We start from the raw sequence: 26,351 nt of genomic DNA, 5'->3' as shown, positions 1-26,351 counted from the left end.
GTAGGAAGCAATACACGATACAGCGTGTGGTTACAGATCTGACAGGCAACAGCAAGATCGGAACAGCCGCGTCTGTCGGTCCCAGCTCCTGTCGTTAATTGGCACGGCCAAAGAACGCACGAAACATGGTCGGTAATTAAATTAGCGCAGGAGTCGTGCCACGCAGTGTATGGGAACGTCGCAGCTCGGCAGGCCGCACAGAAAAACGGCTACTCGTGGCCTGCGGGCTGTCTCACGGGCAGAACAGCCAATTACGACGCACCACAATGGCACGAACGATAAACATGACGGATATGGGGCGTGAACTTCACAGATACTCCCAGGACCAGCTGTACAACTGCGAGTTCTCCAGTGTCTCTGAACCGTTCCGTTTCACATGCTACCACACGCACATAGAGACGTACTACAGAACCCAAAGACATTGTAAGGTGTGTGAAGGACGTAATCGAGGTCTTCTCTGGTTCTGCAGAAAAACAGCGTGCTATGTGCTGCGAACAGAATGCAGTCTTATTAATTCGCAGTTAACTCTTGCGAACAAAAAGATTCTGCAATATGAGATTTACTTAGTATCACGCTCCTCGTAAATCATTCCAGATGAATATGGAAGTCCTTCAATTTGGTTCTTAGATCACTGTGTGTTAACTACAGTTCCTTGTTTTATTCCGTTACAGTAGTGCCCGTTGTGATCAGGGAGTGTAGCTGTTTAGCGCCTGACAGCTGTGAAATGGCCGGCGACCCATGTAGTGCTGAGACCCACATCAATTTCGACATCAGTGATTTTATAACTGACACGCACATCGGTTGATACTCCCGTGAACAATACAGGGTGTCAAAAAAAGTATAAACTCTTTTACAGTTCGTAACCACAATACTTTTTTCCTATTTTCAGGTGTAACGGTTTGAAAAAAGCTGAAGGCAGGCTGAACATTGAGCAAAGAAAGCTTATCCTGAAGTGTTACTGTCAGACAGAGAAAGTAATTGAATTACAAAGACAGTTCATAATGAAGTTTCAACGAGGTGCATCAACGCGACTCGTAATTACTCGTCTGCAGGTACCAGGAAGAAGGATTTTGTCCGCAATGCCCAAAAGAGCCAACCCGGAGGATCGCGATCATCGACCGGCCCCACAAGAGGAAGAGAAGTCATCGAAAGGTTTCAGTAATCTCCTAGAAAATCTGTGCGGCAAGCGGCTCGTGAGACAGGAGTTCCAAAAACTAATGTCCGTCGTACCTTTTGAAGCGTGTCGGATGGAAAAGTTTTATTCCTAGAGTACTCAACTTCTGAATGAGGATCATCATGACGGGGGAAATTAACTTTGTGAGTGGTATCAAGCAAGATGCAAACAGTTCCCATAAAAGGTTGGTTGGAGTAATGAGGACGCTTCTACGTTAAATGGTTGAATTAATCGTGACAACTGTACCGACAATCAAGGAGTTGAAAGCGGCCATTGAAAACGAATGTGTCAAAATACCAACTGAAACGATTTGGAAGTACTGGATTCCATCGGTCAGTGTTATCAGCTGTGTCTGGACACAATGACCAACAGTCTCACACTTTGGTTACTAAATTTGTTCACATTATCTACAATTTTGACTTTTTCCGTAGCTTAATATACATAAGTGTTCAGATCAAAAAAGTGTATACATCTATTTGGGACACCCCGTACATGCCACTGACAATGGGGGCTACATTTGAAAACCGTTCTTGCAATTATATATTTTACATGTAATGCTTACTGCACAGTAAGATGTCTTAACAACTATAGACTGATTTTGGTTTTACGATGTTCATTACTCTGTCGACAACGAAAACTGCATTTTCGTATTTCACACAAAACATTTGATCAAGCGAACAAGCTCGTGTTCGAGTTTTCATTTCTGCATGCTCATACCACAAACAACGATTCATACGCAAGAAGAGTGAAACAACTTTTTCCTATATGAGTTAATTATTGCAGACATAGCTTCCTGTAGGTTTAGAAACCAAGTTTTAAGTAGGGTTTACTCCTGTTTTACATCGTATGCTTCCTAATAATTTTGTAACACTGGATCTTAGAGAAAGCACGGTTACTATTCTTCTTGTTGAACAATGGCTTTGCACATTTAATGCAGTTCAGCACGCTTTTAGTGTATATGTTTAGAATGTGTTAGTTGCTTATGCCGCTCAAACACTTTTGCGTTTACATGTACTACCTGTTGCTTTCTATCACTGTCATATAAGATCAAATTTTCTTGAATACGAATACTGACCTTAATTTTTCCGCCATCTTTTACCATTCTACGTACCGGATGCAAAAGGGGGAGGACGAATAACTGGCTGCTGTAGTTTTAATAAGCGATGAATAGTCTCTACAATCGGTCTTTGAAGTCCCCGGTCTCACGGAAGGAATGAAGGGAAGGAAGAAATATTTGAGTCTAACGTCGCGTCGAGCACGAGGTCATTAGAAATGGAGTAATAGTTCGGATTGGGAAAGAAACAGGCTACGTCCTCTCAAAAGAACAAATTAGGGATTTGCGTTAAATAGTTTAGAAGAATCACTGAAGGCCTCAATTTGGCTGGGCGGACCGGGGTTTGGACCGCCGTCCTCCCGAAAGCGAGTCCTGTTAGTTACCACAGCGTCATTTCTCTCGGTCGGCCCTTAACGGTCACTGGTCAACTGCAAGCAACCGGTACAAATTCTGCGGTTACCTGTTGTAACATTTCTGTCTCTTTATTCTCACAACGAGAATAAAATTCTAATTGAGCGAAGATACAGCAGTTGGTGCATGACGTCATAAAGTGGAGTTAGGAACTATAGATGCTGCTACCCAGCTACAGCAGTCTTGGAAAACTGCTTCAGCTAAATCGACTTGTGTTTTGAGTGGTTGCTGTAATAGAGGTGGCCTGCGCGCCGAAACTGTTAATTTCACTTGCCAATTATTGCTACATTTTCTGTTCATAATAATATGGGAGAATCTGATAGTATCGGGCTATCATTACATAATGAACACATTTTACTGTAAAGTATTAGAAAATCATTGATTAACTAGAAACAGCCGAATCACTTCGTGAGTCATCAACTTCGCGCCGAATGACCAGCTAGCGAGATGGTTCTCGCCGATCTGTAAGTGTCAATTGAGGGGCCGAACAGTTAGGTTATACGGACTGCAACGCGCGTCTAAAATCGCAAATCTGAAAGCAATGTAGTTTATAAATTAGTTTTGGACATATAACTTGGCATATGAAATGTTAACAATATTTGCCACTCTGTTGGAAAGCGAAAAGGAATTATATATTGACAAATACGAACCGCAATCTTTTTGCGCGCGATTTCTGTACGCATACGTAAGAAATTGGCATAGTAAAAATAGCCTACATCCCCATAAACTGTGGACTTTATTATTTCACTAAGAGAGAGCCTGTAGTCTCCGAAATACTCCATGTCTTCCAAGTCAGAATGTTAGCACCAGGAAAAGCTTCAAGGCCACCATAATCTGCTTAATTGCCCCACACAACAGCAAGTGTGAGCCAACTACTACCTCCAAACACTGCTTGTACATCACAGGTAAAGTTCAGATGGAGTCCACGAAATACATTCGGACCTCCAATCAACTGCTGTTTATTAAATTGACCAGGAAGGTCAATATCAATAGCCTTCAAACTGCGATAGACAGGTACACTGCGCCGCCAGCGACGACGCCATGCACGTCGCAGAGGCAGTTCGGTTCTACACGTGTGCCTATTTCTTGGCAGTTCCATTAAAGCCTCACAGCAAAAACAGCGGACTCAAGATCTGCGTGCTATTCTGTGCTGTAACGACGATGTCATTAGAGACGCCAAGCTGGTTGATATTTTAGAAATTGTGTGTTTTGCTTTCATGCGGCAACAGAAAAGTAGGTCCCTTACACGTCCTGCTATCCCAGTACAAATGGAAACCGTTAAGTGCCATCTGTGGTAGCAAACGTGAGAATCGCATCGTGTTGGTGGATGACAGTTTTTCCCAGTCATTTGCGATGGATTTCTGTTACCATCGCCGTACTATTCGGAAATGCTGTCCGAAATCATCTGGACCACTTCCCTGCTACCCGCATACTGAAAATGTGATGTCAGTACGCTCTGCTGAAGTAAATTCAGTTTGGTTTATGAAGACCATGTGGTGGAGTCCAAAGCGTAGTGAACTATAGTGCAAACCAACAGAAGACTGTGACGAATAATATGTAACGTATAGTACATGGGGCTAATGGAAACGTGACATTTTGAACAACCCAGAAACAAAATGCTGTCAAAGACAGGTCATCTAGAACAGCTGTTGATGATTCCCAGTGTACTTTATGTAGCAAGTTGGCACTGCTTGTGCATTCGTTTAGTCGCACGGTTTGAGACGCTGTGTCACGGATTGTGCGGCCCCTCCCACCGGAGGTTCGAGTTCTCCCTTGGCCATGGATGCGTGTGTTGTGCTTAGTATAAGTTAGTTTAAATAGTGTGTAAGTCTAGGGAGATCCCTTAGGAATTTACACATATTTGAACAAATTTTGTATTCGTTATGATAGGCTGTAGTGTGAACTACGGGCAATCATTTTCCGCCGACAGAATTCTAGCCATCTGCGAGAGACCGCAATAGTTCCTCCCAAATAACTTTCGAAGTTACCAGTATTCGATGCTTCACGGAGTCTGCTGGAGATGGCAGTTCTGATCACCACTGTTGCTGACAAGGTTAAAAGCCTCGTACTGTCAGTAATATCTGAATACTTTATCGACCCTCTAAGCAATTACAAGAAGAAAACAAAAACGCTAGAAGTGCCTGAGGCCTCCCGCAAGTGTACAACAGCAGCACTACAGACGTTGACGAGTAATTAAAGTAAACACGCTGTGTGACGGTGAAGAGCTGGCAAGCAACCAGCGGGGAACGTGAGATGAGCACGCTTGTCACGGAACAGCCACCAACAGGTAAAAAAAGCCGTCACAATGGGCGTAGCAAACAATAGCTGGCCCACGGACATCCACTCCCCGCGCCGCGGCGTCACTGCCTGCTGTGAAGCAGCGCGGAACGGTCCGAGCTGAGCTCCCTGTCCACACAGAACGTCGAGAGAGAGAGAGAGAGAGAGAGAGAGAGAGAGAGAGAGAGAGAGAGCGTCTTTACATCTCGGTTTGACAATAAAGCAAACAGTTTTAACTATTTTCCCTATCGATTACCACCACCACCACCACCACCCACCAACGGAACAGTACTTTGTAATCTCTATTTAATGGTACTTGTACTGGTTTCATAAAAGGATGCACTGGCCGGCAATGTTTAATAGAGCGACTACGCTTATCAGAGAAAACGTAAACACCACTCACGGATTAGACTTTAGACCTGTTTTCGACTGGGTGACTGGTGCCTACAAGGCAGTAGGAGGAGCGCTCTGTGATCGTGGGACATGTTCAAATGTGTGTGAAATCTTATGGGACTTAATTGCTCAGGTTACCAGTCCCTAAGCTTATACACTACTAAACCTAAATCATGCTAAGGACAAACAGACACACACACACACACACACACACACACACACACACACACACACAGACAGACACACACACACAGACAGACACCCCCGAGAGAGGACTCGAACCTCCGCCGGGACCAACCGCACAGTCAATGACTGCGGCACCTAAGACCGCGCGGCGATCGTGGGGCATGTGATAAGCATATCGCCAATCCCCCCCCCAGCCGTTACTGCCAGTAGAGGAATTACCACTTTGCCACAGCTTCTTTACCCAAGCAGCTGTTCATCTGGCCTCACAAGGGTTGAGTGAAACCCGTTCCAGACCTCCCCGCTTCATTAAAAAAATTGAGTTTGTTCCGGTAATCGAACCTAGGTCCCTCCACATCGAACGCAGTGACACTAACCATTTGAATACAAAAGTGCTCATCAGGTAACACAAATGCTTTAATTAATAAGGAGGCTGATAATTCGAAAGTAACAGATGACCTTTATATATGAAAGTCAACCTCTGTATTCGAAAGGCAATTTCCCGACTGACGGACTCACTGACTCATCATAGTCCATTCCGAACAGCTAAACATAGAAACTTGCAATCTAGAGTGTCGTTTAAAATTTACTTTTTCGAAATTCAGTCACCAAAGGGGATGAAAGTATGTCGGTATGAAGGCACTTTTGAAGCCAGACTTGCGAAAATTGGTATTTGGTATCTTAGTTAGAAACGAAAAATTTGTTTCCGCATTTTTGGGAATTCACCATTAGGGGGGTCAAACAGAAGGTGAAAGTTCTTTTGGAAAGAAATCATCATTAAAGAACTACTAAAGCATTTTAAAGCTACATCTATGAAAACTGCTATTTGACTTCTCACTTAGAAATAAAGATACGTGTTTTTGGAAATTCAGCCCCAAAGGGAGCGAAATAGGGGATGAAACTTTCATAAAACTATTTCCATCAGGAAAGGCTAAATCTGTGAAAATCTGTATTTGACGTTTCTGCTACAGTAAAAAAATACGCTTTTCACTGTTTTTGGAAATTCAGCGCCTTAGTAGGTGAAAATTTTCAAGACAAAATTATATTTAAAAAAATTAAAGCTAAATCTATGAAAATTCTCATTTCACGTTCCTGTTAGAAATAAAGAAATATGTGGTATAGGATGATAGTTCGTATGGAAATATCACCAGGAGAACGCAAAAGGCATGATTAACAAAAATCTTTGATTCCAGCTACAATAATAACTTTTTGGTGAGAAGTACATTCGGAAAAAACCATGCTTATATGGTCTCGATTTGTGTGAAAAGTTTAGAAGATGTTGCAATTTATGAACATAAAAGTTCGATTAAAGAAAAGCAAAAAAAAAAAAAATCTGTGCAGACCATACAGACAACGCGAGCGAAACTCATTCCTCCAAGACGTATTCAGAACTAATTCAGTTCGGTTCTACGCGTGTGCGGACCCTTACTCATTTGTGACACTGTAGGTCGCATGTTGATAAAGTGCCGTGCTTTTCTGATGATTCATACAGGGTCTCGCAAGGTTTACAGCCAACAGCGCACCTACGCCGAAGGACCGGAGTGCCGAGTATTGCTGACGCATTACTCTGGAATCGACGACAGTCTTGTGGTAACGAGGACCGTGCAGCAGACACAAAGATCAATACGGCGGCTGTTGGGGTATTGCCTCTCCCCTCCCCCATCCCTCTTACGCAGCCGTGCTCGCAAATGAGGGGGACGAGAATTGGGCGTGGCCACCGCTGGACCTGCGGCGTCTGCACATAGGTAGAGAGGTAGAGAGAGAGAGAGAGAGAGAGAGAGAAAGAGAGAGAGAGAGAGAGAGAAAGAGAGAGAGAGAGAGAGAGCGCTCTAGCAAGCGGTTGTTCCACACTTCCATTTAGTTGTGCGGATCGTTTACATGTGGCACCGTTCATTGCCATGATTTACCCTCTCTCTACGGACACACTGGTTAGTTGCGCTTTAACATCATCAAATCAATATTAAATACAAGGCAAGTTGTTTAGCCGCGTTGTATCCGAGGCTCGTGTACTTACGTCATTGCAATTGCCAGCAATACACGATTATACATATTTTATCGGCTACTTGTGCTTGCAGTCACGCCATGCCACTGCTGAACTTTGCTGAACAGCTGCGACCTATACAACGATCCACTGGGTCAATGAGGGCCAGGATGCACAGTCTACCGCGTCTTATTACATTTTAGTATGTTTGAAGTACTGCTATCTGTGTAATTACAGATGATATTACTGCTATAAAAGAGAAACTCTTGCCAATGCGTCCAACTTGTCCAATAGGTTTCGATACGAGCATCTTTATTTGAGTCTTCATCATCGCTGCACAATCTATACACCTCCTTCAGCTACGTGTGCTATGGTGTCCAAGTAAAATTGCTACGCAATATGAAGTCTCTGTTTCGCAGAGGCGTGTTATCATTTACGCTCTCGAGACTTTTCTTAAAAAAAAAAAAAAAAATGGCTCTGAGCACCACGGGAGTTAACATCTATGGTCATCAGTCCCCTAGAACTTAGAACTACTTAAACCTAGCTAACCTAACGACATCACACAACACCCAGTCATCACGAGGCAGAGAAAATCCCTGACCCCGCTGGGAATCGAACCCGTGCGTGGGAAGCGAGAACGCTACCTCACGACCACGAGAGCCGGCCGCGGTGGTCTCGCGGTTCTAGGCGCGCGGTCCGGAACCGTGTGACTGCTACGGTCGCAGGTTCGAATCCTGCCTCAGGCATGGATGTGTGTAATGTCCTTAGGTTAGTTAGGTTTAAGTAGTTCTAAGTTCTAGGGGACTGATGACCACAGCTGTTTGGTCCCATAGTGCTCAGAGCCATTTGAACGACCACGAGATGCGGACAGACTTTTCTTCTTTCAACACAAATTCTGTTCTGCAAGTTTTAAGGATTTATATCTCTAAACTTGCTTGGTGATCAATCAATCCTACCTTCGGGTCTCAATGACTGCTTCTGGATGATTTTACGAATATTCAGATTAATGACACATTTACAGTCTCATTGGTAAACATCCCACTTTGTCCATAACTTGTAGATAAGTTTTGCAGAATGATTGGTAGCAAACAATGTTACCCATTGTAAGAGGTAGTCGATCTACAAAAGTCACAACAGTGCACTTAAGTCCTTGTACTTGCCGCGCGGGATTAGCCGAGCGGTCTCAGGCGCTGCGGTCATGGACTGTGCGACTGATCCCGGAGGAGGTTCGAGTCCTCCCTCGGCATGGGTGGGTTTGTTTGTCATTAGGATAATTTGGGTTAAGTAGTGTGTAAGCTTAGGGACTGATGACCTCAGCAGTTAAGTCGCATAAGATTACACACACACACACACACACACACACACACACACACACACACACCCCTCGCACTTGTCCGCCCCCGGTAGCTCAGTGTTCAGCGCAACAAAATGTCAATCCTAAGGGCCCGAGTTCGATTCCCGGCTGGGTCGAAGGTTTTCTCCGCTCAGGGACTGTGTGTTAAGTTGTGCTCCTCATCATCATTTCATCCCAATCGACGTGCAAGTCACCGAAGTGGTGCCAAATCGAAAGACTTCCACCCGGCGAACGGTCTTCCCAACGGGGGGGCCTATTCACACGACATTTACATTTACCTCGTACTTCTTGGGTTCTTAGTAGGTACCAGAATGCAATTTACGAACATTCTCGCTTGAGCAAAGAAACTGCTTCTTTAACTAGAGTCTTGATATATTGGCTTAGTTTGGTTAAGACTCATGCAGGAGAACAATCCAATACTAAGGTACGGATTTGCGCAGTAGATGTGGAGAGCTGTTGGCAGTGCACGGAAAAAGATCCTCTGCAAAATGAGTAACAAATGTTCAAATGTGTGTGAATTTATAAGGGAACAAACTGCAGGGGTCATCGGTCCCTAGACTTACACTCTACTTTAACTTATGCTAAGAACAATACACACACCCATGCCCGAGGGAGGACTCGAACCTCCGGCAGGAGAAAATGAGTAACAGGTCCTGCTTTTGTTCTTAGAGGACCCACTAGAGAATTGCCATTAGAGACTACAGAACGGCATAAGTGAGTAACAGACTAACCAACGTTTGATCGAAAAGTTCACTGACGCTCCTTAGCACGACCAGCTACTTCACTACAAGCACCGGATGCCGCGATCCCCTTCCTGTTACACCACCCGATGAGAAGATAAACACGCTCTGCAAGTGGATTCCCAAACCGGCCAAACACGTCCTTCATGGAGGACCACGAATACTAGCACTTTAAAGTACGGTGCACTTGGAGACAGTCTCCGTTGCCAGAGACTGAAACGCGTGTTACTGCTGTGGGACCGAATTTGAATGCCAGTGGTGGAAGAAATTTGGCAGGCACGAGGAGGACATGTACTTTTTCATTTCTTCCCGGCAGTATTTTACAAAATAATTTGCGGGTGTACTGGCAGTTGCTGGTGTCCAATGGACAATATTTCAGAGACCTATCCTGTCGACTTCATCATGATAGTGGCAGGATAGATCGCCAGGCCTTTCAACACCAGCAACCGCCATTACTACCGCGGATTATTTTATTACGTGGCCTAGTTGCTGAAGGGCCACAAGTCTGATGGGTGGGATAAGCTCAGCGATCAACCGTCAGCTACACTTCCCGATGCGAGATTTGGGTACAGATTTTTTATTCATTACAGAGTTCTCATACGTCATGGACAACCATCAATTCCTTAGGATATACACTGAGGCGACAAAGTCATAGGATAGCGATATGCACATCTACAGGTGGCGGTAGTATAGTGTACACAAGGTAGAAAAGCGCAGTGCACTGGCGAAGCTGTTATTAGTACACAGGTGATTCATGAGAAAAGGTTTCCGACATGGTTATCGCAGCCTGACAGAAACCAACGAAATCAAAATGTGTGTGAAATCTTATGGGACTTAACTGCTAAGGTCATCAGTCCCTAAGCTCACACACTACTTAACCTAAATTATCATAAGGACAAACACACACACACACACACACACACACACACACACACACACATGTGCGCGAGGGGACTTTGAACGCGGAATAGTTGGAGGTGGAGGTATGGGACAGCCCATTTTGGAAATCGTTTGGGAATTCAACATTCCGACATCCACAGTGTCAAGAGAGTAGCCGGCCGCTGTAGACGAACGGTTCTAGACGCTTCAGTCCGGAACGGCGCTGCTGCAGGCGCAGGTTCGAACCCTGCCTCGGGCATGGATGCATGTGATGTGCTTAGGTTAGTTAGGTTTACGTAGTTCCAAGTCTAGGGGACTCATGACTTCAGATGTTAAGTCCCACAGTGCTTAGAGCCATCTGAACCATTTTGTCAAGAGAGTACCGAGAATACCAAATGCCAGGCATTAACTTTCTCCACGGACAAGGCATTGGCCGACAGCCTTCACGTAACAACCGACAGGAGTGATGTTTGCGTACAGTTGTCAGTGCTAATAGACAAATACCGTTGCGCGAAATAACCGCAGACGTCAATGTCGGACGCACGACGACCGTATCTGTTAGGGCAGCGCGGCGAAATGTGGCGTTAATGGCTATGGCAGCAGACGACCGCTGCAGCGCCTTCCCTGGGTACGTGACCATATCGTTTGGACCCTAGACGATTGGGAAACCGTAAGCTGGTGGCTCAGTAATGGTGTGCGCGCTTGCCGATCACTGGAAATGGTTATGTTCGGCTATTCTGAGATCATTTGAAGTCATTCATGGACGTTATGTTCCCAAACAACGATGGAATTTTTATGGATGACAATGGGCCATGTCACAGGGCCACAATTGTTCGCGACTGGTCTGAAGAACATTCTGGACAATTAGAGCGAAGGAAAGGAACATCTGAGAGAAGGATGGAAACAGTAAAACATTCCGGGATATTATGTCGTGGCTGGATGGTTTTCATATTAAAACCCAACGTTTCGTCCCCATCTGCGGAGTTCATTTTCAATGGAAATCCATTCGACCACAGAATAATAGTCCGGAATATTTTATGAGACATTTGCGGACGTGAAAGTTTATATTTTATGGGGGTAAAAATATTTTCCAAATTAATTGGCTGGACAACCGCTTGGTATTTCTCAGCGTTTCACCCATACGATTCCGCTTTTTGAGGTAAAAGCTTCTTATTTTAAAATGCTTAAAATATTATTCTCGCAGTTGTCTAGCACACTAGTTTATTACAGCTTTTGAAAACACACACAACATGATCTATGACTGTTTTATTGTAGATAATTCTTACAATGAACAGACATCAAAAATCTAGTACTTATTGTGATCTTTATAGGTGATCAAACATATAATTGGCAAAGGTAATCAACTATTCCCCTGTTCTTGACCGCTCTTAGCCGACATGGCTAACAGAAAGTGATCGAATGGTTTATTAAAAACTGCGAGTCTCACACAAAGTAGTCATTCACACGCATTGTTCCGGTCTATAAGTCTACTTGCAAATGGTCAATTAAGCTACATCCACTCCTAAGGATATACTGGTCATGATTTCAGTGGCTCTCGTGTACATTACGGAGGGAAATCTGATAGATTTTTTTAAAATTTTTCCCCTGTGTCTATTCTGGTGAAGACCTACAATTACTATATTTTGGTAATAGTCTTCTTTTGCAAAATTTCTGTGACTGTATTATGCATACAGTCTGTGAGGACAAATAACTTTTTTATTGTGAGGCAGCGTGTTCCGCCCTTCTGCTGATTACATTAGTCCTGAACAGGGTTATGCCACGAAATAAGCTGCGCTCACCACCGTAAACGGAAGGCGAGCTGGTCTTTTACCACGCAGCGGCACTGTATTTAGTCGACATAAACGTAAGCCCTCGCACTCTGCCGCCGCCTTTGTTCCGGCGGCGACAATACACAGGGGCACTGCTGCCTGCACGATGCAAAGCAAGCCTGTATTGCGGTAACCTCGGGACAAAACACACAACGAATCGCAAACAGCATCAATACGCTCACGCAGTCTTCCATTTTATCTGGATCTCCAATAAATACTTGTAATACATATAAAAGCGCTGAGATTCAAATAATTTATACGACGCTGCAGCTTGGTTTAATTTTTTTTTTTAAATATAGCGATGACCATGTAATACGTGTAGTACCAGTTGTCTTTTTAAGAGCTTAGTCTGACATGGGCTTTGCCCCTTTGCTTTCAAACCCTGCTCCGGCTCTTCCACGGTGCTACGAGACTAGTACTGCTGAGAGGAATGATAGAGGGAATTTGGTTGATTCACAAGTCGGATCGTTGCAGACAATTCTTTTACTCCACGGAGTAGATTTCACAAAGAACTCAAAGACTCTAGATTATATCCTCTTTCGAGTGGATGCTGGTCTCACAGCACTGTGGGAATTTGAAAGGAAAGAGGGGCGAGTGCTTCTATGGGGGTGGCGTGATACGTGTAGAATGGATTTATTGGTAGCTCGTATCTGCTGAAAAGCAGGGATCTGGGTTCGTCGCGCAAGTAGCCGTTCTGTTTTAAGCGCCTTGTCAGCGGCTACCCTCGTCGGAGGCTCGAGTCCTCTCTTGGGCATGGGTGTGCATGTTGTCCTTAGCGTAAGTTAATTTACGTTAGATTAAGTAGTGTATAAGCCTAGAGACCGATGACCTTAGCAATTTGGTCCCATAGGAACTTGCCGCCAGCACCACCGGATCTGGGTTCAAATCTCGGCGCCGCCACATTTTTAACTTGGCAAATACACTTGTTTATCCGTTCCCATTTCTACCGGTTTGGAGGTTTTCATATACAGAAATTTCCTAAGAAATGTGTATTGCTCAATTTCAACTCCGCTGAGAAGTCCTCTTCTTGTCGTGTGTGTCTTTCACAGTTGCCGCCGCATTCCACATCTCTGTCGGCAAAAGCCAAGATCTCGCCATTCTTCGTCATGCTCTTCCCTTCATCGCATCTTGCATATCCATTAGCCACCCTTTTGTGGTCTTCCTCTCTTTCTCCTTTCAGGGGGTTGCCATTGAAGTACTCTCTTTGGCCCTTCTTTTGACATGCCACAACCACCCTAACTGTCTTTCTTCTATTTTACCCGTAATACTATTTTGGATATGCGTCCTTTTTCTTATTTATTCATTTCTTACGCGGTCAAATCGGGAAATTCTACATGTTGTTCTAGAGTGCTCCATTTCTAACGCCGCAATACTTATTTATTTCTGTGCGTTCCCAACACTCTGTCCTAAACTTGTTATTAGTTCTACGTTGGCTTTCTTATCGCATTTATAACGACCAAGATCCCAGTCAAAAGCTAAAAAGTCAACACGCAAAATGCGAGAAATGGCTCTGAGCACTATGGGACTAAACAGCTTGAGGTCATCAGTCCCCTAGAACTAAGAACTACTTAAACCTACCTAACCTAAGCACATGACACACATCCATGCCCGAGGCAGGATTCGAACCTGCGATCGTAGCAGTCGCGCGGCTCCGGACTGTAGCGCCTAGAACCGTTGGTAATTGTCTTCTTTTGCAAACTTTCTGTGACTGTATTATGCATACAGTCTGCGAGAAATACCTGACAACTTAGGACTGGCAGTCCACTCGTCTGTTACCGAAAACCTTTACACAAATGTGAAAAGCCAGCAAAGTACAGAGAGCTTGATGTCTAAAAACAGGCATCCAAACACCATCACAGGAAGCAAGTCTCTATTAGTTCGATGAGGTTTCGGGATTGCAGCCGTCACGGAAACTCACCTGAAGACTGCTGGACGATTGCCAGCCGAAATAATGTGGAAGCACGATCCGGCTCCAATCCGGAGACCTCATCGACCATTCAGTACGCCGGGAAAACTTAACGAATCACAAGTCTATTTGTACAGGCGCAAATTAATGATACCAGCTGAAGATTGTGGATGAGACGCGAAATCGCTACATTATTATTGTAATACCGTTACAATAAAACATTTTATGCTCTCTAACAGCAATAAATTTATCTGAAAGTATGTGGAAAAAAGTCGCATCGCTATAACAACACACAATATTGCCCTCAAGCGGGAATGGGAGGCTGCGAGTGCGATTGTACAACAGACGAACGGAATTTCTTAACGGTAGAAAATGACGACTTGGCAGTAAATGTTAATTGCAGAAGGGGTGACCGCCTAATTGCGAGGGTCTACTGGCGTGCCACAGTCCAGAGACGATCATTACCGTGTCGCTAACTACGCTTGTTCCCTGGTTTAACTCTCAACGATTCGTTCCGCTGCCTAGCTCACTGGTATCAAATGGCGTCTTCTGCGTTATATTCACCGATATAACGCACGCTTTCCAACAGGATTCGAAGTAACGCCGCCAGTCGGAAGCATTAACGGTGATCATAAGGTCGGCACTCTGGCGACTAGAAATATCTTTGCAATAAGTTTCCTTTAATTCACGACTTTTTGTTAACAGTTTACCGGTTTCGCTCTTTAATGGCCATCATCGGATCTGTGATATTATTTATATGTATTTGACGATGCTGGTGCTGCTTCCCCATTTAACATTTGACGATGCCGCTATGCCTGCAGTACATTAGGACTTTGTTTTTATGAAACAGATCCGATGATGGTCATTAAAGACTGAAATCGGTAATCTGTTAATAAATGGTTTGTGACCATAGACGTTAAAGGAACCTTATTACATATACGGGTCACTGTTTTTCGCGACAATGTCGTAGCTCGTGATATCTTTGCAACATGTGGCGATAACGTGTCCAGATGTATAGTCGACGAAATGTGTTCGTAGCTCTGATATACATATAGAGCTTTCAAATTACCTCACAATGGAACGGAATGTTCAAGACTGTAGGTCAGAAAAGACCTTCTGTAAAAAAAGCTTGACAACAGTGGATACAGATTCAGATTATACGCAAACATGTCTTCATATATCTGTAAGTTTCTCTCTTACATCTAATCAGGCACTCTTCATATCTTACCAACTTACTCATTATGAAGTAAGTTTTAAATTTGACATGGATAATAACTTTTAGAAAGTATAATATGAGGACACCGTAAAATAAGTAAGAGCTCCAAAGAGGAGAATAATAAATATTATTATATAGGTGCGTAGATTGTTGCTCTCGCGCAAATAAACTTGAAGAAAGAGGAGGGAGGGAAGCAAGAAGGAAGGGAGAAGTACATGGGGAAACGACGGACAATAAATAATGTAGATGGGGAAAAACAATATGTAGCAATTTAAAAAAGCAGAAAACCCATGGAAGAAGACACGGAAATCTGCTTAACTTCACTGGGCAAAAGAAAAAGGAATTGCGTTAATTTCTTTGACAAATTACGGGGATGACAAAATGAAAAGTCATCTTTCTGATAAACGCAACATGGTGTTGTATGCTTCGAAGACTGAGGAGCAGATTTTTCAATGGGCGGCATCCTAACGAGATTCATGAATAAAATTATACAAAAAAACTAAACTCTGCCCGAACAGACATGAAGGCCCAACGGTACCGACCGGCCGCCGTGTCAATCTCAGCTCACAAGCGCCCCTGGAAGTGGATTCGGAGGGGCGTGTGGTCAGCACACCGCTCTCCCGGCCGTATGTCTGTTTATGAGACCGGAGCTGCTGCTTTTCAAATCAAGTAACTCCTCAGTTTGCCTCACACGAGCTGAGTGCGTCCTGCTTGCCAACAGCGCTCGGCAGACCGAATGGTCATCCATACAAGTGCTGTGCCCAGCCCGACAGCGCTTAACTTCGGTGATCTGGCGGGAACCGGTATTACCACTGCGACAAGGCCATTGGTTGAGTAAAATAACAATGCATTAAAGAGCAATGAGGTAGCGCCGAATAGTTGTTTCTTTCCTGAATCATTAGTGAGAACTGAAAGGTGGTATCCCTGTCAACGAGGACACTGATCCCGTCGGTGGAACAGTAATCAGTCGCGGCGCTCGTTAAGAAACTATTAAGATAGTGGCTAGGTGATAAATAAATTACAAGGGAACCTGCAGACACTGCGCTACTGAAAGCGAAAGAAATGCAATGGGCGGCATTGGGACGCATGCGCCCTTCCAGATCTGAGTAACGTCACTGTTTTTATAAACCTTGCTCATAACGTCTCTCGAGCTCTTGTATACGGAGAAGCCAAAATGGAACTACACCGGAAAATGTTCATATACCCTATGCGAAATACGTCACCTTAGTTCATGAAAAGGATAACTGGTTTTTGCAGACTTTGTCTGTCCAGTTTCCTAATAATCTCTCTGCTATTCAAATTCCGTTGTCAGGAACCCCAGAAAACATTTTTCGAGAAAGTTTTATTCTGAGCGTCATCTGCAGTTTCCTGTAGTAGAACGCATCATATTATCTGATATAATGCACAGAAAACTGAAATGGTAGAATTTTAAAAGACGCTAAAGTCGAGCTACTGCACTAAATTGAAAGATGACCACAGAAATACCTGCACAGGAGTAATTACTGTAATTGAAGTCACGCTTATTCGTATACAGTGAATGGCGAACCTCTTTATTGGAAGGTAGTGCCTCAACTTACGAGACGATTAGGACGGTGTGCGTGAAGTCGGCAGCGTGTTTCTGAACTAATGCAACTCCACAAAAATTGTTCCAATGGCTCTAAGCACTATGGGACCTAGCATCTGAGGTCATCAGTCCCCTAGACTTAGAACTAGTTAAACCTAACTAACCTAAGGACATCACACGCATCTATACCTGAGGCATGATTCGAACCTGCGACCGTAGCAGCACCGCGGTTCCGGACTGAAACGCCTAGAACAGCTCGGCCACAGAGGCCGGCAATGCAACTCCACGTCATTAACGTTGAACGTAACCACTGTGAAATTCTGTACCTTTTCTTTTCCGCATTTAGTATGATATTCAAGTTTTTGCATGAAGCGCCAGGGTCCACCGCTTGCACCAGTTTTGACGATTTCTGTGGTGACTACCTAATCACCAAGACACCAGATATCAGCATCCGTTAGTTTCATCTGTGCGGTTCACTGGAGACAAGATCGTCATCACTGGGAACTGCACGTAACATTGAATCAACACATCCTACATTAACTCAGCAACTCTGCAGTCTTCAGCAATACGCTGAGTCGTGTGCAGACAGGCCCGCTGGTCTAAGCACCATTTCTAAGTTTAAATGCCAAATTTTTGATCGGATATCTTCTTTCTAGACATGTTCAATAACCCACGGTATTAAATTCGCATTAGTTAGCGTCTTCAGGTAAAAGTTTTGTTCTTGCACAGTGACGCACTGCATCTGATTGGAGTGGGTTTGGGGAGTAAGGGTCGCTTAAGTTATACGAGTTATATGAGGCAATGTCAAGAAGCAGAAAATTCGTTTCTGACGACAGCGTACCAGAGGAAGGTGATCACCGTGCTGTATGCTGTAACAGCTGACTCGGCTGGCAAACGTACCGCACTTGTTACTTAAATCTTCATTGCTGATGGGTAATACTACAAGTGATAGTTACAGTCGAAGTTACCCGCAGGTAATGCCAGAAGTCGAGACACCTATGTCCTATTGTGAGTTCTGGCAACTGCATCGAAATAATACGCACCCACGTCACAATTCCAAGGAATCACAACAGGCCGGCGAAAATGACGTTCTTCGGCTAATCTGTCAAGTTATTTCTTTTCCATGTTGGATAAATAGCACCAGTTGCACCTTGGCATCTCATTTGAAGCGATACCTCACACTGAGCCAAGATGAGAGAAATAACTGCTATCCTGTGTACATAACAATTCTGGCAGTCGTAGGTTCTGACTAAGAAAAACCTTGGAGTCAATGGTCGTAATTTACAGTCGATTTTATTTATCTCAATATTTCCAAATATATACGCGTCATGTATTATTTGAAAACTACTGTTTCCTTCAAAAATCAAAAGTTTATATTCTCCTCAGCGTATAAAAACTAAATGTGAGTTGTTTAAGTAGACATTTAAAAAAAATATTTTCGACCTATGTCTGCTAACATCTCTGACAAGAAGCAATGCTATCTTACCTCTGACGGTGTATTTGCAACGAATGATAATACTGACGAACAGATAACTATGGCAACTACGGTATTTACGATTGGAAAACTGTCCTGTGTGACAAAACTAGCTCGCGAGTAGGTATCAGAGAGAAGAAGAACCACGTGATACCTAAGAAAAATGTGGAAGAATTGCAAAAGGTAATAATGCTTAATTCGTGAACAGGACGGAGATGATGATGTTATGAACATGAGAAGGAAAGGAGCCCTAGTAATTCTGTATTATTGTTGCCAATATATCTGAAGCTGACCGGGCCGTACCCTGGCAGAAATCTAAACGCCTGGAAAACAAGATTGTTCCTTACAAGGCTGCATTAGGAGGTGTAAAAATTGTTTAAGTATGATGTGAAGTACTCTACTGTCGTGACAACTGTAGGGTAACCGAAGCTTGGTGCCTGATCAGGAACACTGGGGCGCAGTCGAACCCCACATGTAGCGACCTCTTCAAAGAGTGGAGAGACTTCTCGTGCATCTTTGTGGTTGCTTTGCATCTATATAGAACGCACGTGGACCAAGATCGCCTTTGTAATCTATAGGTTGGCGTGGGCGAATACAGACGTTAGACCGATTCCTCTTGACCAAATCTGATTTTCTCCAGAGTATGTAACGGGGTCCATTCATTCAGACTCAAGACACCAAAACTAGCTTCTTGCATAAGGATGCAGCGACAGTTATGTACAAGTCGGTGAAGTGGCGAAAAATTCGAGGGCCTGAACCAAACCTCCTATTCATGCTATCGGCGGTGAGACACTTGACTCGGATTAGGGAGGATGGCGATTCAGGTATCCATTCGACCATCCTGATTTACGTTTTCCTTGGTGTGTGTACGTAGCTTACGGCAAATGCCAAGATGGTTCCTTTGAAAGACACGGACGGTTTCCTTCTATATCTTTCCCCTTGCGTTCGGTCTCTAATGACCCCGCCGTCGACTGGACGTTAACCACTAATTTTCCTTAATCATATACGGACTACAAATCTATAATTTTAGACGATTAGTTCATGTCAAAGTTTTCAGAAACAATGGTAAACAGCGTTACATCTAGGCACACCTGCAAGCAAAACATGTTACGACCTGGCCATAGCGGGAGGACCATAGCGTTAAACGCCCAAGAAAAAGGAGGCGTTGCAATAACAGCGCACACTACAATATTCCTACAAGGGGGTGCTCACACGATACACATCTGTATGTCGATGTCCAGAATGAAGCGACAAATAACATTTACTGGCCATTTTTCTACAATACTTGTCATGTACTATCACTGTGACAATTATCTGTCCACAATGTAATACGTATTAATCCATGTTTCGTGTGAATAAACCCCTGCCCTCAAATTCTGATGCTTAAATATAAGGTTGTAGGTCTTTTTCTTTTGTTTTGAGATCGTGTAGACTCTTTCGTACATCATAATTCTTATTCTGGCAGCTTTTCAAACCAAATCCCACAGTAAAACGTTTTCAGACTTTTCTCGCTAGCCTCGTGTGAGTTTAAATATGTGGAGTTTTTTTAAAGTTGATGTTTCTCTCTATTGTGATTCGAGGGCTCAGCAGTAAAGTGCCAAAGAATTTTAGGGAAGTGAGGTTCATCTGTAAAGTACCCAGCGTACGGCACTAGTGTGACACATTCTTGAGTACCGCTCGAGTGTCTGGGATCCCCACCAGGTCGGATTAAAGGAAAACGATGAAGCAATTCAGGGGAGGGGGGGGGGGGGGTGAGGTTCCAAATTTGATAACGGTATGATCAATCAACCCGTGATTATTGCCAAGATGCTTAGTGCACAAAAGTTGGATTCCATGGAGGGAAGAAAGCGTTCTTTTCGCAGAATACTATTGAGAAAATTTAGAGAACCCACATCTGAAGCTGACTGCAGAATGTTTCTACTCTGCCCCCAACGTACATTTCACGTAATGACTACGAAGATAAGAGAAATTAGGGCTTGTACGGAGGCATATAGACAATTGATTTTCCCACGCTCTATTTACGAATGGAACTGGAGAGGAAATTACTTACAGTGGCACAAGGTAGACTCCGCCATGGAACGTACGATGCCTTGCGCAGTATGTATGTAGAAGTGGACTACAAATTTAAAGGTCTCGGTTTCGACCCTCTGACAATCCTAGGATTTTTTTCTGTCACTTATTTTTTTCAGCTTTGTCAGTGTTTGCTTGACGAGAAAAATGCCGAGTTGCACCGGGTTCGAGATCCATGTGAAACTGGAGGTGAAATTACTTACAGAGGACTTGGAAGACCAGTTGAACGGAATGGACAGTGCCTTGAAAGGAGGATATGAGATGAACATCAAAAAAAGCAAAACGAGGATAATGGAATGTAGTCGAATTTTGTCGGGTGATTCTGAGGGAATTAGATTAGGAAGTGAGACACTTGAAGTAGTAAAGGAATTTTGCTATTTGGGGAGCAAAATAACTGATGATGGTCGAAGTAGATATAAAATGTAGACTGGCAATGGCAAGGAAAGTGTTTCTGAAGAAGAGAAATTTGTTAACATCAAGTATAGATTTAAGTGTCAGGAAGTCGTTTCTGAAAGTATTTGTATGGAATGTAGCCATGTATGGAGGTGAAACGTGGACTATAAATAGTTTGGACAAGAAGAGAACAGAAACTTTCGAAATGTGGTGCTACAGAAGAATGCTGAAGATTAGATGGGTAGATCACATAACTTATGAGGAGGTATTGATTAGAACTGGGGAGGAGTTTGTGGCACAACTTGACAAGAAGAAGGGACCGGTTGGTAGGACATGTTCTGAGGCGTCAAGGGATCACCAGTTTAGTATTGGAGGGCAGCGAGGAGGGTAAAAATCGTAGAGGGAGACCAAGAGGTGAACACCCTAAGCAGATTCAGAAGGGTGTAGGTTGCAGTAATTACTGGGAGATGATGAAGCTGGCACAGGATAGAGTAGCATGGAGAGCTGCATCAAACCAGTCTCAGTACTGAAGACCGCAACAACAACAACAACTATTTCCGAAATGGAATGTCCCATGCGTCTAACACTTACAACCAGTCCGCGTTCAAAGTCTGGTAATTCTCACTGTTCGGCCATTATCACGTTGGATACCGTTTCACGCGAATCACCTGAGTACAAATTATGGCACCGCCAATGCACTGCCTTTCTATACCTCGCGTACTCGATAATATCGGCATCTGTAAATGTGCACATCGCTATCCCACGACTTCAGTGGTCGTGCGTCGAGTGGACAAGGACAACGGCAGCTGCAGCTGCGGTGCGCGACCTAGCCCACGGCACCTTGTGCGTAACGGTGCGCCGGCCGCAGCTGCAGGCAGCTGGCTACCGGCGTCTGCACGCCACGCAAATCGGTCGTCGCCCGCCGGCCGGCCGGCCAGCAAAAGACGGCGGCACCGCCACTTTCGTCCGACACGCTACGCGCCGCGGTCACTGACCACCTCCCGCTGAGCCGCAGTGCTTCCCAGGACAGCACAAGGCGCTCACAGTAAACGGTCTTCCGCAGGCACGAAATAAAGAAACAAACGGTCTACTGAGTTGTTCTCACTGCTACTGTGTATCTCACAAGACGTTCCGCTTGAGCAAAATTTTCCCGCGTAGTGAATAAAGGATTTTATATCTCATTCTGCTGTATCTAGTTTTTGCAAGGCGTCTCACGCGTCTTTGACACTTAATAATCCATTAAAAAAGTGAGATATCAGAAGCAGCCTTCTGCAAGTGACAGAACGAACGCAAATGGAGAAACTTGTTTAGTTAGCACTCTTAACACGTCTTGTGCGAAATGTGTGTGAAATCTTATAGGACTTAACTGCTAAGGTCATCAGTCGCCATGTCTTGTGCGAGATTTTAAAGCAACCAAGTTTCTCTCCTAATAAAACGATATATATTTTTAATGCCATCCGGTAGCTGTTGATGCAAGGAACATATCAAGTTTACAAAAATGGAATGCCTTAGTCCGAACAAGATAGGGAGATTACGGTTTCAAGTCCCCTCAACGCAGCAACAAGCCCAGAATGGACAAGGTGATCAGCCACGCTATAGGTGGATGTCTATTACGTCCATTCTTCACGTGGAGTCTATTACGATGGGAAATTTGAAAACTGAGGGCTGTTCAGGAACACGGGCAACACTGCAGTACCACTTTTTATTTGCGCATACATCACATAAAGAAAAAAGATGAGAGCAAGTTTCATTAGGGACCGAGCACAAGCTCCGATTAGACACTGTGTCCTAATTGTTCCATACTACTACTACTACTACTACCACAATGAGAAGTACTAAGCAAAATTGGCACACGCCTTGCCTTTTAATTAAATTGAGAATCAAATCCTCCAAAAATCCACTACTTATTACTCAATCAGTAGGTGGTGGTGGTTAGTGTTTAACGTCTCGTCGACAACGAGGTCATTAGAGACGGAGCGCAAGCTCGGGTTAGGGAAGGATTGGGAAGGAAATCGGCCGTGCCCTTTCAAAGGAACCATCCCGGCATTTGCCTGAAACGATATAGGGAAATCACGGAAAACCTAAATCAGGATGGCCGGAGACGGGATTGAACCGTCGTCCTCCCGAATCGAGTCCAGTGTGCTAACCACTGCGCCACCTCGCTCGGTCAATCAGTAGGCAACGTCGCAAGTGACAGATGTCCAATTTCGTAAACAATAGCAATAGCTAATAATTTCACATTTGACTATCAGGAAACAGAGAAACTGAAAAAAGCCAAGACACAGGAACAAATAGGAACACATGTTAGGTGCAGAGTAACTACGAGAATTGAGGTGATTATACCGGCTAATCAACCGAACAGTGTAAGGAAAATCAGAACTTCCTCCACAAGGAGGAGGAAACAGTGGTCCATCCGCTCGCGTGAAACATGTAACTTGAGTTTCCTTCTGCTGGCTTCGAAATAGTTACTCAAACCGAATGTAACCTAAAATCACGCAACTGTCTTTTACTGTGTGGCCCCACAAATATGATTTGCCTGTTTTGTACAGCACGGAAGGAAGACCATGACGGACACCATGGGTTAATTTACGTGCCATCTCCGTCAACATCGCTCGACAATTGTCCGCTTGGTATGAGTGACAGCTGGCCGTCTCACGAACACGTAAGAATCATTGGTGTTACTTGTAATGTCTGTCACCACAGAACGATTTCCAGGGTGCAACGAGATATTCTACTATTGTAATATTCTGTGGCCATTAAATCGATTCCGAAGTTGCGTTAACTACAGAGGAAAAATGAAGTAAAGAACCAATAACTGCAGCGAGGGACATAGATAAGTGCTGTGACGATGTCGTGGCAAGGACTTGGGTAAAGTGTACACATACGGCAGAGGACAGACAGTACGAGATCCTTTCATATAGAACTCGGTAAACATTCTCCTTTCTTCGAAAATTACACCCGGAGACGATGTTACAAAATTAAGATGACACGTAGACACTTACGAGCATTTTACCTTTGTTTAATTACCCGAAGAAGCGATTATGGACCTAAAGGATTATCTGGAACAAGAAACCGCAGCATATACATCTCAGTAAGGAGAGAATCCCATTGGCGCCACGAGCGTAGTTCTGTACATAAACCGACTGTACCACGAACCTTTGTACTTTTGGATGAGACCGTAATAAGTAATTACAAGTTCGCTGATCGCTATTTAACAATTACCTCACTTTATAGCAGCTAGGTCAACCAGATACTGAGCAATTTTCCGAGGGAGCTCACTAAAAAAAACTTAAACCAAATGGCACTTTATTGATTATTGAGTTGTACATATTTGAAGTCCCAAACCAATCGTCACACTCGCTTACCCATAAAAAACTATAGATGAAAACAGGAAAAAAGGAATATCACACGAAGAAATGAGGCCCGTTATCAACGTCGGTCAGGAGTGGAGTAGAAGCTAGTCGCGAGTTTAAGACACTACCCATCATTTGCCTGAACTGTTTAGGCAAATTACGAAACTGCTGAGTGGAAGAGGATTTGATCCCGAACTTCCGAATACTAGTCGGAAGACATCTGCCATTATATCGCCTCGCTCGATGGGAATCAGTATGGTTTATTCTTTGTCTCCCTTTCTTTTTCGGGAGACGTTTTGATCTTATGAACTGCTCCATCGGGCAGTAAAAAATTATCAGCTGGGTGTCTTCAAAGATCCAGCCCTACTCGTGGGGTTTAGGGACTATGGTGGAAAACCTAAATCAAGGTATATAGGACGGAATCAAAGTTTCCCCCCTTGGCACTGATCACTGCCGTAAAACTTACAGCCGAGCATGGTGGCCGAGCGGTTCTAGGCGCTCTGTCTGGAACCGCGCGACCGCTATGATCGCAGGTTCGAATCCTGACTCGGGCATGGATGTGTGTGATGTCCTTAGGTTAGTCAGGTTTAAGTAGTTCTAAGTTCAAGGGAACTGATGACCTTAGAAGTTAAGTCCCATAGTGCTCAGAGACATTTTAACACCTAAAATTTACAGCCTACCTTAGTTGGTCCGTCCCTTATTCGACTGATGTAGACCGCCCGTCAAGACGCAGCGTATGAGCCTGCTCCACTGTAATATTGAATGGGAACCAGAGTTTTAGGCCACCTCAAATAATGAGAGCGACGTGAACGCAGATGCACGAAACGGGAAGCACGCCTCGTCATCCTCAGCTGGCTGTTTCCGCCCGCCGCAGCTGTCGCGCCTGATGACTGATGGCCTAAACCGAGGGGTAATGTTCTGCTACGAGCTGTGTGTCCTACTCTAAGGGCACACAGTCCAGTTAACGCTTCGTGCCAAGGCGCTCAATGTGCTCTTGCTCCTAATATTCAGGCGTCCATGAACAACCTCGAAATTCTAACTTATCGCTGGAAAGTTTCACACATTGGTTACCTCGGCCAACTGTAAAATGAATTGCGCAGGGTATGTCTACAGTGAGCTTTATGAGCAGTCGTCTACGACCGCCGTGGTAGGCTTGTTTCACAGTGTTGAAACTGTTGTTACATTAACCAGCAAAGCTATCAGCCCTAGCTGTAAACATAACATTGGGTATCTTTACACACACACACACACACACACACACACACACACACACACACACACACACACACATAATCCGATGTCGTTCATTGATAACTACTTCCAGGAAACAAAACAAATGCCTACGGAAGTAAACCGTTTCTGTCACACTCTATAAATAACCGCCGTTAACCATACTTCATTAAACTGCCACAAAAAATCAACTCTTACGGCGGTTCAGCATATCTGTTTCGTTCCTTGGAGAAGCTGTTACTATACATTGTGTGTTTTTAATACGGGGTGGTCAAAGTAAAACTTTCAGTGCATTGTTCTCCACTACCTTGCAGAAGATGAGACGGCAATGAAATGCATGAATGCAGCTGAGACTGGGATCACAAGTATCTGAACGCAGCCAAAGAATCTTTGGGTGAGTCCGTATTTTACGACCATGAGTCAACAGCCACCCCTAACAGCGTCCGATCACCCGCTGTGTGCCCACACCCTTCCCCAAGTGTGACTCACCTAATGGTGCCTCCTGTCTGCGGTAAATAAACGCCTAACTAGTAGTCACAACTCTTACAACTGTCACTGAACTAGATTACAGTGTAAGTACTCTTCTGTGGCAAACAATGAGCGTCGCTATGACGAACACTTAGAAAACGTATCTCTAAACGAAACAAGACGCGTAAGACACTGATTTGTTTACAGAACGCTAACACGTTGAACAATGTTGCCAAAGGCTGAGTTAACATGCAGTAATACAAAAAATAAATAAATAAAACAGGAAAGAAGCAACTGAAAATAATCGTTACGAATTATTTCTCTCAGGTGCACATTTGCAAACTCGCTGTAGCTTATGGCGTAGACGCATTCATGTATCTGGCTTAGCACTTCTTTGTGTGC

The 26,351-nt window shown here is 44.1% G+C and overlaps 1 protein-coding gene across 1 annotated transcript in view; it reads right to left on the bottom strand.

The window, feature by feature from the left end:
• Nucleotides 1-26,351, bottom strand: part of LOC126334757 (protein singed) — a 331,294-nt gene that overhangs the window by 304,334 nt on the left and 609 nt on the right. The gene's annotated exons all lie outside the window — the stretch shown is intronic.

Source organism: Schistocerca gregaria, chromosome 2 (assembly GCF_023897955.1).
Source record: "Schistocerca gregaria isolate iqSchGreg1 chromosome 2, iqSchGreg1.2, whole genome shotgun sequence".
Taxonomy (NCBI): domain Eukaryota; kingdom Metazoa; phylum Arthropoda; class Insecta; order Orthoptera; family Acrididae; genus Schistocerca; species Schistocerca gregaria.
This window is presented reverse-complemented; position numbering and strand designations above follow the sequence as displayed.